The following is a 12,753-nucleotide window of genomic DNA, read 5'->3' as shown; positions in this document are numbered from 1 at the left end:
GATGCCAGAGAGTGAGCGACTGGTTTGTGTGTGAGAAAAGTTGCGTAGTTCACCCTCGCTCTCGTTGAAAGTCGTGTGTAGACTCTACACTGTAGAGTGTATTTTTTCTCTTCTCACGTTTCGCACTGAGGAGCATGCCATCTCTGGTTTCAGGTGGTCTCATCCAGGGGCCAGGAGGGTTTAGGGGAGTTCCAGGGAGTGTCAGAAGTGTTTTATGAGGTCTCAGAGGCGTTTCAGAAGGTCCCAAAGGGTCTCAGTGGTGTTTCAGAGAGTTGAGGAGTGCATAAGGGAGTCTCCGTGGAGTTCATGGGATCTCATGGACGTTTTAGGGGTGCTTAAGGGGAATTTCAGGGAGTCTTGGGGGTGTTGTTCAAATACTCTCTCTAAAAAAAACTTAGATTCAACATAATAACAATTTTAATATATCGCTTTACTAGATAAAGTTATAGCTTCGTCACTTATTCATGCACATCGCCTTGTCGTCCGCCTCAACGTCATTCAAATTTCAATCCGATTCTCAAAAATTCCCGTCACTTACAATTAACACTTCGCCGAAATCATCATCAGCAAAAATCAGTGCCATCATCGCGCACTTCGTTTTGGAAGGCTCGTCCTTATTGCATCCTCCCCATCAGCCACCCATTAGGTTCAATCAAGCGTTGACGGTTTCGTGTTGTATTCATTTATGTACATATTCGAACGCTCACTATCGTCATCAGCCAGCGTCATCGTCATCACGATTATCATCAACATAGGCCACGAACCGTTAAAGTGCAGGGGTTCTCAAACAGTTTGACGCAATTGACAATTGAAATGGCTTTTCAGTTTGGTCGATGTTTTTATTTCCGATGTAGACTATTTCATGAGAGTGGGCGTCAATGCTTAAAGATTCAATAGGGGAACAAAGTCCAAAATGCTTTCGATTTCTCAATAAAAATAGGCAACTTCTAGTTTTTGATGCTTGCAATTAAGGTTTTCTGGTGATTTTAAGCCAAGTGTTTCTAAGGAGATTGAGACACACATGGAGGCGCATGGTTGTTGATGTCTACGTTATTCATGTTAGAGGTGATTTAAATATGACGACCATCGTTAAGCAGAGAGGGGGGCGACACTCCATGTATTGAGTATACGAAAAAAAAACGGGTTAGAGGGGGTGGAGAGGAAGTCGGAAATGTCCCAGTTTTTAAAATCGCTAAAAATCAATGAAAATGCAAAGTACAAACATTGTCTAGATGCTGTTACCACCGTAAAAGTCTAACAAATAAGGCTATTTATCATCGAAAACGATGGAAGTTTGAAAAATGGCATCTTACCCCACTTTCCCCTAGGGTTTTCCATTTTCCTCAGTGATAATAAGACACATTTTTCTATTGGTCACAATAATAAGAATGAAAACCTCTTCTTCTGCTTCTTCTTTGTGGTTCTACATCCCCACTGGGACTTGGCCTGCCTCGCTTCAACTTAGTGTTCTTGAGCACTTCCACAGTTATTAATTGAAGGTCTTTCTTTGCCTGCCATTGCATGAATTTGTATATTGTGAGGCAAGCACAATGATACACTATGTCCAGGGAGTCGAGAAAATTTTCTCGACCGGTACGGGAATCGAACCCGCCGTCTCCGGATTGGCGATCCATAGCCTTAACCACTAGGCTAACTGGAGAATGAAAACCTATCCCGGGTAGAGGTTAAGTACTGACGATCATAACGTGATATTGGTTTGATTGATATAAGAGATAAAAGATCTGAGACTAATATCTGAAAAATGTTCCTGGAACATCTGCACAATATCAAAATTTGATATTTCAAGATCAAACGAATAGCTTGCTGCTATTGGTTAGATCTTACAAGATCTAAATATGATCTGATGATGATGTTCCAGGAGTAAATTTATGATATTATTTTTAGATCTTTTATCTCTTATATCAATCAAACCAATATCACATTTTGATCTCAATATCAAAATATGCTATTATTGAGCTCTTTTCCTCTACCCGGGATGTGACCTATAAAAACGTATTCAGACCCTATTGAACTCAAATTATCCGCAGTTTGAGAAACACTGAAATAGTGGGAGCATAATGATGCACTATGCTAGTAGCATTTCGTTATACTTTTTTCGGCTGACTTTGGCACAGAATCGTTTTCGGTTCGTTGTATCAGTCCGTTGTTGTCATTCGATCTGTTCGGAGCGTCGGTCGTCCTGCATAGAGCAATCGGGAATCCCAACACCCCCAACCACGTGCCGGCACGAGAGCATGGTCTAGCACTACGTTAGACATCTCCATAGAATAAAGGGCGGGCGCCAAACGGATAGTAGTTGCGCTGCCACTGCAACGGCAGCAGAGGGAGGACAACAAACCACCCACCGACCTTCAAAAACCATCCTCCATCCTCCATCATCGTCATCGTCATTGGAGTCATTGCGCGGCGTGTCTCGGGTCCGTTTGCTGCCGTTTGGTCCGTGCGGTGTGCCTCGAAGCGGGCTGTCGAGATTCTCGTGCTCGTCGTCGTCGCGCGCGTTCTAGCAGCCTAGTAGTGCCTTTTTCGTCGTTCACCGGAATGGTAGTGTACCATCAACAACTGAAGCGTTCAGCATCAGAATGAGGGCTTTGCTGCCCACCGACGCGACACCCGTTTGCCAAATGTAAACAGACCGTGGCCGCGCGCGCTCGTGAATTTCGTACCGTCTCTTCTGTGTGCCGTGTCACGTGGCGAAACTTCGTCCAGCCAGTCCGTGAACCCGTGAAATAGTGTTTCCCGCATGAAGCGCATGTGGTATGCTGTAGGCGAGAAGGTGGTTCTGTAACAGTGAGCGCTCGAGTGCGGGAATACAAAGCGTTAAAAATGTGCTAGAAAGCGTGTCAAGTTGAAGGCAAATTTGAACCGCCCGGTTGAATTTCTTTTTTTTCTTGGAAATGTGTGTGTTTCCCTTGGGAAGGTCCTTAGATGTGGCCGAATAATCGACATGCTCATAGAATTGCAGTTGTGCATTGCTACAACTGCCACTGGAATTGAAATGTGCAACGACTCGAAACATAGTGTTAATCTGAACGTGAATTCGTCAAAACTGAACTTGAAAGTTGCCGTGCGAAGGTCCTTCTTGTCACAAGGCTTAGTCAACGAAGAATGTCACTGATGTGCTTCATCGATTGGCAATTAATACGTATAAATTAAAAATATTGAAGAAAAATCATCAATTAGCTGAATGAAAACAAATGTAGAGTTTTATCTGCTTGAAAGTACTAGAAGTCCAATTAAAAATCAGGTCAAGCCTTGCCAGGTGCCAGATAACCGAAAACTGTGGTGAAGAAAGCAATTGTTTCTAAATAATCCATAATCAGTCTAGAAAATTCCATATTTTGTGTAAGAAAAGGCGAAGATAATCTGTTTAAAACAAAAAGAAAAAAAATGTGATAACAACATCCTCAGAATTTTCTGATGCATTATTTTAGAAGAAAATAATTCTGAAAGAAATTTATATTGAAATATCCAAAGAAATTTCAGCTGTAACCCTGGGGTCGATTTAACAGTGGATTTCCTGTAGAGAGCTAAACAGGATTTTTGGATTAACTTCTAGTGGGCGTCTCACACGAATTTCGTATGTATTGCACAAGAATTTCTAGAGCTTCTTGTTAGTTCGTGAAAGTATTTCTGAAACTATGAGAACTTTCTAACTAATTCGTAAGTTTACAAATTTATCATTGGATGTTAAGAAGAATCGTTGCAGGACTTTACGGTGATAGTAATATCACAGATAAAGTTCTATTCATTTTTTTGTCATTTTTGGTGCATTTTATATCGATTTTTTACGGAATATCAATAATAATAATAGTTATTCCTGGAGGTAGTCTGGTAAAGATATATTTTTTGGCAAACAAGGGTGAGCTTTTTCAAAAATTTCTGGAGAAATTATTGATCATCGGAAGTGGGTGCTGGGTGCATCTATGCTATAAGAAGTCAGATACGTTAGATAAAAATATTCTCAGTTTCTGTAAGTAATTTCTATTCTAACTCATGACAGTTTTTTATCACATGTTTCGTCATGATACTGATGTTGTGAAATTCGTTTAGGCATTTTTTGTAAGGTTCACATACTTTTTTTGAACGTCGAAGAAAATTCTGGATAACTTTATGATAACTTTATTGATTAATTTTCGTTGAAATTTATGTTTTTAGTCTTTTTGTTCAAGAAGCATTGATAAAATTCGTATCGGTATACGGTTGTTCGTGGCTTTTGGATCATCAATTTATTTTTTTTTAACTTGCTCTAAGTTTTAATCAGTGTTGAAAATTTCATTTCGTCATATCTAAATTCAATCGCCTACAGCTAATTTTAGAAGCTGAACCTGAGAATATCATTTGGCATTTTTCAAAGGTAGTCCGTGACATTTACCTTAAATATTCGAAAAATAGCGGTTTTTCCGTGACTTTCTAGCAGAACTAGTCTAGCTGCACAAGTTTTTCATATATCATATTCTCAGGTTCAGCTTCTAAAATGAGCTGTAGGTGATTGAATTTAGATATGACGAAATGAAATTTTCAACACTGATTAAAACTTAGAGCAAGTTAAAAAAAAATAAATTGATGATCCAAAAGCCACGAACAACCGTATACCGATACGAATTTTATCAATGCTTCTTGAACAAAAAGACTAAAAACATAAATTTCAACGAAAATTAATCAATAAAGTTATCATAAAGTTATCCAGAATTTTCTTCGACGTTCAAAAAAAGTATGTGAACCTTACAAAAAATGCCTAAACGAATTTCACAACATCAGTATCATGACGAAACATGTGATAAAAAACTGTCATGAGTTAGAATAGAAATTACTTACAGAAACTGAGAATATTTTTATCTAACGTATCTGACTTCTTATAGCATAGATGCACCCAGCACCCACTTCCGATGATCAATAATTTCTCCAGAAATTTAATTCACAACTTTAATAGTGACACAATCGACCAAACTAACGGAATAAACCATGGCGTAAACATAAATGTGCTGCATTTTTTCAAACTTGATGACGATCAAACAAAAAATCTCAAATTGCCAATGTTTGAGTTTTTCCATCCACAATATTTTATCACATGATGACTGATAATTCAGATCTTCGTGTTGTAAATGTACTCGATATGTGACAGAAATGCTTAATGAAGACTGATAATAAATAAAGCAAATAGTTTTCACTCACTATAAGATCGCACACAACGTTATGTCATTTGTGGCGCTTTTATATGTCGGTACAAAATTACACGAAATTACACAATTTCAATTTTAAAATTATACAATTTCTTAAAAAAAACCTCAAAACGAAACTTTGTTATAAAGAGGGAAAGTAAACTGTAAATAGTAAGTTTAGGTTGGGTCGGCCGTATTGTATTCGGCCGCCATCTTCAATTTTTAGAGAAAAACTTTTTTTCACGATGTTTACAATCACCGACTTTAATTTTTTTTTGAGTCAATCGAAAGCTGAGATATTTTTACAGAACATACGAAAACATTAGAGATGTTTTTTTTCTCATTCCAAAGGTTATCTGTAGTTTTGTAAGTCATGTCACTTAAGCGCACTGGGTAAGGCGCCAAGTGTTTACATAAATGCAAAGTTATTTCACAGTATTCAAAAACACCAATTTAAAATATGAATATACCAATAGAAAGCGGAATGTTTCAGTTTTACAAAAAAAAAAACTATGAAATTTTCAAAATCAATGACTGCATGCCTTAATTGGCTAACATACTTCAGAAGCATGAGCAATCAAAACATCGTCGCCGTAAACCAAATTGGAGGTAAAAAAATCAGAGTACTTACCAATTTCCATTGAAATATACATACTAGATCCTAGTTTACCTTCTCCATGCGTTCGGCAAAGTTTGAATACAGACCAAGGGCTATCACGCACAGAGGTCCAATTTTGAGAAAAGCTAGCAGAAACTCAATTTTTGAGCTTCTCTTGGGATACAGCATATCGAGCATTCGTCCATAATACCAGGAGCACAGTATCTAGCCGTGTACAAAATTTCAAGTCAATTGGTTTGGAATTGACTGAATTATAGCGAAGAGTGCCCAAAATACCGGCCGCTGCCCAAGTGGTTCGCTAGCCTAATTAAATTACTTTCAAAAATGTATTCGTAAGTTCTTGTCTATATCAGACATCTGTAATGGAGCAAGAGATTGAAATAACACTTTTGGCTTCGAAATTGGCATTACATGTCATTAGTACAAATAATTCCTACACATCCACTTCAATGTGTCTTACAAATCGCTCTCCGTTACTCCCCGCGGGGATGTTCCGTTCAAATGCTCGTTTATGCATGCAGAATCAGTTAAAAAAAAATGCAACTGCCAAGAGCTGCCAAAACGATAGCGCCATGATGATATAGGTATAGTCAAATTGTATGAAAAATATCCATTTTGTACGGATTTTGTTCGAAAAATCGACAAATAATGAAAATGCCATTAAAATGAAGTAGAGTGCTAAATCACGTTCCAATACATTCATTGAGGACAAAACTGCAGACTACTATGATTTGGCATTTTTTGCCAGGTATTTTCAATTTTGGACCACTGTGTCACGTGTGCCATTTACTATTTGGAATTATGACCTCAGATGGCAACACTGTTCGATCTACACAAGACCGTTTATTAACTGGAGTGTTAAAAGACACGGACACTTTCAATGCTTCCAGTGCCGGTGAGTTATACGCTCTTTGAAGGAAGCACTAGTGTAGACAACGGACTAGCATGCAACGCCTTTTCCTGACAGCTGCGGTGGGAATCGAACCCGCGCTCCCTAGCACGATGCGACTAAGTGCTTTGGTGACACTAACCGCACCGCCAAGAAGCCGCACAAGTTGCTAGTTATCAATTAAACTTTCGGCTTCTCTATCTCGGGATCGATAGCAGATAAAGAAATGTATCGTCTCCGGAAAAGTTGTTAAGAAGGACAAGAATATTCAGGTTATTCATCAATTAGTTGGTGATTTTGCAGCTAGGTGGCGCTAGTTATAAAGTAAAGTTTTCGGTTTCTTTATCTCGGGATCCAGAGCAGATGGGAGAGTGTTGTTTTTGGCAAAGTTGTTCAGAAGGGCAAGACTATTTTGGTGATTCTTCAATTAGTAGGTTATTTCGACGCTAGGTGGTGTAGTTATCAAATAAAGTTTTAACCTTCTCTATCTCGGGATCGAAAGCAAATAGAAATGTGTCGTCAATAATATTCTGGTGATTCTCCAATTCGTTGGTGATTTCACTGCCAGGTGGCTCTCGTTTTTAAGTAACGTTTTAGTGTGGTTTAGACTTCTCTATTTCGGGATCAAAAGCGGATAGGAAAGTTATTCAGAAGTACAAGAACATACTAGTGATTCACCAATTAGTTGGTGATTTCTCCGCTAGAAGGTGCTAGTTTTCAAGTATAGTTTTAGACTTCTCTATCTCGTGATCTGAAACAAATAGAAAAGTATCGTCTTTGGTAAAGTTGTTTAGAAGGACAAGAACATACTGACGATTCACTATTTAGTCGATTATTTCGCCGCTAGATGGTTCAAGTTTTCAAGTACAAATAGTTTTAGATTTTTCTTTCTCGGGATCTAAAGCAGATAGAAAAGTCGGCAAAGTTGTTCAGTATGACAAGAATATTTCGGTGATTCTTTAATTAGTTGGTGATTTTGTCACTAGGTGGCGCTAGTTATCAAGTAGTTTTACACTTCCCTATCTCGGGATCCAGATAAAAAGCAGATAAAAATGGGTCGTCTTCGGCAAAGTTGTTCAGACGGACAAGATCATTCTTGCGATTCATGATTTAGTTATGTCACAATTTCCAGAAAACAATCCGCTGCCTTTGCATTTCCAAGAGTACGGATGTCGTTATCCGCAAAACGCACAATGCTCAATATGCTACTCAATCGTCAATTTCTTGATTTTGCTTTGGCTGACCAAGCCATGTGGGAAATTACACTGTTGAAAATGCTTTGACATATATGTGCACATCAGAACCTGTGCTCGATGAACATATTGAAATTTGAATTATGTAAAGAAATCCACGTACTCCGGTGAGACTAGAACTCACGATTCCCAATTCGCTAGACGGGCGTTTCTATTGCTTCAAGCTACGGAGTCACTCGACTATCTTTGTCGCCAGCAGGCCTAGAACTAAACTCGATTCCGCAGTCGCACATGGTTATCTTCTTTACACAATTCAAACCTCCTTCGGATGGGATTAGATTGCCATCTAACACATATACTATTATGCACATGTGTGTCAAAGCGGGAGAGAAAATTATTTTTAGAGAGCTTCGGGCACTGCCTCCCAATCACTTATTGGTATGACAATTAGTGTGCAGTCGGACTCTCGACGGGTCGGTCCGGTCCTCGGCCGGCCGATTATGGTAAGGTTGACCGTAGCACCTTACAAATGTCAATTTCTTGATTTTTCTTTGGCTGACCAAGCCATGTGGGAAATTGCACATGTGTTGGATGTTCATCTAATCCCATCCGAAGGAGGTTTGGATTGTGAAAAGACGATAACCCATGTGCGACTGTGGAATCGAGTTTAGTTCTAGGCCTGCTGGCGACGGAGATAGTCGAGTGACTCCGTAGCTTGAAGGAATAGAAGTGCCCATCTAGCGAATTGGGAGTCGTGAGTTCGAGTCTCACCGGAGTACGTGGATTTCTTTTCATAATTCAATTCTCAATTTGTTCATCGAGCACATATTCTGTTGTGCACATGGATGTCAAAGCATTTTCAACAGTGTATGCTACTCAATGTTTATACGCTATGATATCCAACACAGATGGTAATTGTTTTTCATAGTTTCTACTTTGCTACCAACAGGCGTCGTTACTAATCAATCGGACCTCCATCTGCTGAGGTTTTGGGCAGATTTATTTATTTATTTTTGACCAAAATTTAGAAAGAGGGAAAAGCCCCTTCGAGTGATTTCTTTTTCTCTCAATGAAATCGTTCTAAAAAGGCACAAAACCTCTTTATCTTTTCGAAAAACTTTTACAAAGGTAATATAACTTAAAATAAAGGCTCAAACAGCATTCGTCCATAGCAGAGCCAAATCTTGAATATAGGCTGAAAATCCTCCAAAGTCTGGAATGAACCACAATTTTCATCTATCACTGAGATATCTTGCTAAATTTTGAAAGGAGAAATTGATAAAAAAGAGAATCATATTATATACGAAATTTCATTTAAAAATCTATAAAGTATTTTCATCACACGAAGATTTTTACTTCCTAAAATATCGCTAACAGATTCTGGAACCCTATGATTACACTAGTTCACAAAATAAAGCTAAAGTCGTGAACTTCTGTCAACGACCAAAATTTTTGAAGCACAATTTAGCGCTGATTTTGAAATCATGCTTCAAAAAATTTTAATAGGAACAGTTTTTGAGTTTTAGCTCAATAGCGAGTTTTACAACTTTTTAAAATAAGGTATTTGCTAAAATTCAAATATCTCGCGTTTTTTCTCAATCAAATTTAAATCTTTTTCCATAAATTAAAAGCTGAATATAATACCATTCGATCATCTGAATACAGGTTTTGTGTCAGATTGATAAAATTTAAGGTATTGGCGAGTTTTAGGAACGATCTCCTTAAATTTTAGCAAACTTTCCATAAATTTATGAAGAAATGTATTTTTTTCAATAAGAAAAAAAACATTTAAAAAATTCTTTCTCAACGTTTTTTTGACATATCATGTGTAGGCGAGTTACAGTAAAAAAAACAGCTCAATCGGAGCATTGGTCAACGACCAAAATTTTTGAAGCACAATTTAGTGCTGATTTCGAAACCGACCTTCAAAAAATTTAAAGTAGAACAGTTTTTGAGATTTAGCTCAATATCGAGTCTTGCAACTTTTCAAAATATGTAATTTACTAAAATTCAAATATATTGCGTTTTGTTCAACCAATTTTAAATCTTTTTCCATAAATTAAAAGCTGAATACAATACCATTCGGTCATCTGAATACAGGTTTTGCGTCAGATTGATGAAATTCAAGATATTGGCGAGTTTTAGGGACGATCTTCTTAAATTTTAGCAAAATTCCCTAATTTTTTTGAAGAAATGTATTTTTTTCAATAAGAAAAAAACAACTTAAAAATTCTTTCTCGACGTTTGTTTGACATATCATATGTAGGCGAGTTACAGTAAAAAATTCAGCTCAATCGGAACATTGATTACGGAGAATGAGATGTGTGAAGTGAGCGACTTTGCTTAAAAATAGAACAAAAATCGATTTCAAATCATCAACCTTGTATGGAAAGTCGAAAAAAATTACGCTCTACTGTATTTTTTTTCCTTCGCGTTTTCGAACTCAGGGCATGATTCTACACCAAAAATGATCATCAGCTTACCGAGTTCAAAAATGCTGTAAACTAGTGTTATCTATTCTAATATTGCTAATAAAATTAATTTTAGGTACAGAATATCTACTACAATGGAAAACTATATGATCAATGTCCTCATAAGCTGAGCAAAATTCACATAAATTAGAATCTTTGATATCAATACGATATAAATTACTGTTACATATATAATGATTAGACATAAGTCTCGATAATATACAAATGAAGTTTCGTCCAACAAACATATTTTAAACCATAAATTTTGGTTGACTATAGACCAAATGGAATGACACCAACGCCCCTTATCACTAACTAGAATCCCATGAATATTGCCAATTAATTAACACTAGTTTACAGCATTTTTGAACTCGGTAAGCTGATGATCATTTTTGGTGTAGAATCATGCCCTGAGTTCGAAAACGCGAAGGAAAAAAATTACAGTAGAGCGGAAAAATTTTCGACTTTCCATACAAGTTGATGATTTGAAATCGATTTTTGTTCTATTTTTAAGCAACGTCGCTCACTTCACACATCTCATTCTCCGTAATCAATGTTCCGATTGAGCTGAATTTTTTACTGTAACTCGCCTACATATGATATGTCAAACAAACGTCGAGAAAGAATTTTTAAGTTGTTTTTTTCTTATTGAAAAAAATACATTTCTTCAAAAAAATTAGGGAATTTTGCTAAAATTTAAGAAGATCGTCCCTAAAACTCGCCAATATCTTGAATTTCATCAATCTGACGCAAAACCTGTATTCAGATGACCGAATGGTATTGTATTCAGCTTTTAATTTATGGAAAAAGATTTAAAATTGGTTGAACAAAACGCAATATATTTGAATTTTAGTAAATTACATATTTTGAAAAGTTGCAAGACTCGATATTGAGCTAAATCTCAAAAACTGTTCTACTTTAAATTTTTTGAAGGTCGGTTTCGAAATCAGCACTAAATTGTGCTTCAAAAATTTTGGTCGTTGACAGAAGTTCACGACTTTCGTTTTATTTTGTAAACTTGTGTAATTAATTAAATAATTAATTCTCAACTCCGTAAAATATTCAGATGAAGTAAATTGTCGACAATATTCAACACCATTACGAATTTTGGCCATTATGAATACCAGCAGGATTACAATTGAAGGGATTTCAGGCCAAACATGTCTAAAGGTCCTATCTGCAGAAGAGAGGCTCTCTTTGGTTTCCCTCTCTTTCGTTAATATCTCAGCTGTTTATTTGTATTATGATTGTCTCCTTGCATTGAACGATGGTCAAAACAATCGTCTTTTGATTTGTACTGCAAAAATAGTTGAAAAGTTTATCATTACATTGCAATAATTGAAAGAGAAAGTGAACAGAGAGAACCTCTCAAATGCAGATAGGACCTTTTGAAATGTTTGGCCTGATTTGTTTACTATTGAATTCTGCTGTTATGAGTACAGGTATTCTTCGATATAACGTACCCTCGATATAACGTACCCTCGATATAGCGAATTCGATATAACGTACATTTTGCTTCGATATAACGTACAACATTGAACTTTTCATTTTTTCCCAGGATTAACCATCAGATAAACTACGAAATCACTCATATCAATGCTGTGTTGCAGCATCAGCCTTGTTACCCAAAATAAGCGCAATTTGGGGAAAAAAAATTGTGTACGTTATATCGAAGCAAAATGTAATTTATATCGAAGCACAAAAAACGAAATGAGTTTTTCATGAAAACTCTTGTTTTTCATTAGTGGTTTTGTGAATTTCACGTCAAAACATCAACATTAGCATAAACAATATTAAATTTTTCTCTGCTTCGATATAACGTACACTTCGATATAACGTACAATGAGAAAATTTTTTTGTACGTTATATCGAAGGCTGTATGTATACTGTGAACCGTTTCGTCAATGTTTTTTAACCCTTCCTTTACCAACCCCCCCCCCTAACGAGAGTGCGAAAAAATACTCTTTTCGTTATAACTTTTTTGTTTTTCAATATTTTTCGACCAAATTTTGACACAATAAGCGGATGTCCTTCTATTTTAAGGATTTGCTAGGGATTGTTGGAATGGCCACCTGGTTCCGGAGTTATTCCGGAATCAAAATGGGTCATTCGATTTGGCCATTTTGGAAAAAGTAAATTTTTGATATGAGAGCCGTTCAGTTTTCAGACCTAAGTGCACTAGAATGATAGAAAAAAATGTCTAGAAGTCCATCCCGGTCACCACGTGCCTTGGAACCCGTTTTACGGATGTTCCGGGGAACCGGTTCCGGGGTCAATTTTTGAATATGATTCAATCCCATCATGCGACACCTCAAACTTCATGATTTTTCAAGATGCATCATTCTGTGCTGTTTTGGCGTTGTCTGAAATACTGTTGGCCATTTTGGAATCGGTATTCGGA

At 36.9% G+C, this 12,753-nt stretch overlaps 1 protein-coding gene across 9 annotated transcripts in view; it reads left to right on the top strand.

The window, feature by feature from the left end:
* Positions 1 to 12,753, top strand: part of LOC115257360 (probable phospholipid-transporting ATPase IA) — a 356,682-nt gene that overhangs the window by 51,150 nt on the left and 292,779 nt on the right. For 6 of the 9 annotated variants that reach the window (XR_009999515.1, XM_062861111.1, XM_062861114.1 and 3 more), the window contains exon 1: positions 2,177 to 2,808. The exons of 1 other annotated variant lie outside the window; for it this stretch is intronic. The gene's annotated coding sequence lies outside the window, so the exon portion shown is untranslated. Of the gene's footprint in view, positions 1 to 2,175; positions 2,809 to 12,753 lie in introns of those variants that run through there. 2 more of the 9 variants (XM_062861113.1, XM_062861112.1) reach the window with 2 other exon arrangements.

Source organism: Aedes albopictus, chromosome 3 (assembly GCF_035046485.1).
Source record: "Aedes albopictus strain Foshan chromosome 3, AalbF5, whole genome shotgun sequence".
Taxonomy (NCBI): Eukaryota; Metazoa; Arthropoda; class Insecta; order Diptera; family Culicidae; genus Aedes; species Aedes albopictus.
This window is presented reverse-complemented; position numbering and strand designations above follow the sequence as displayed.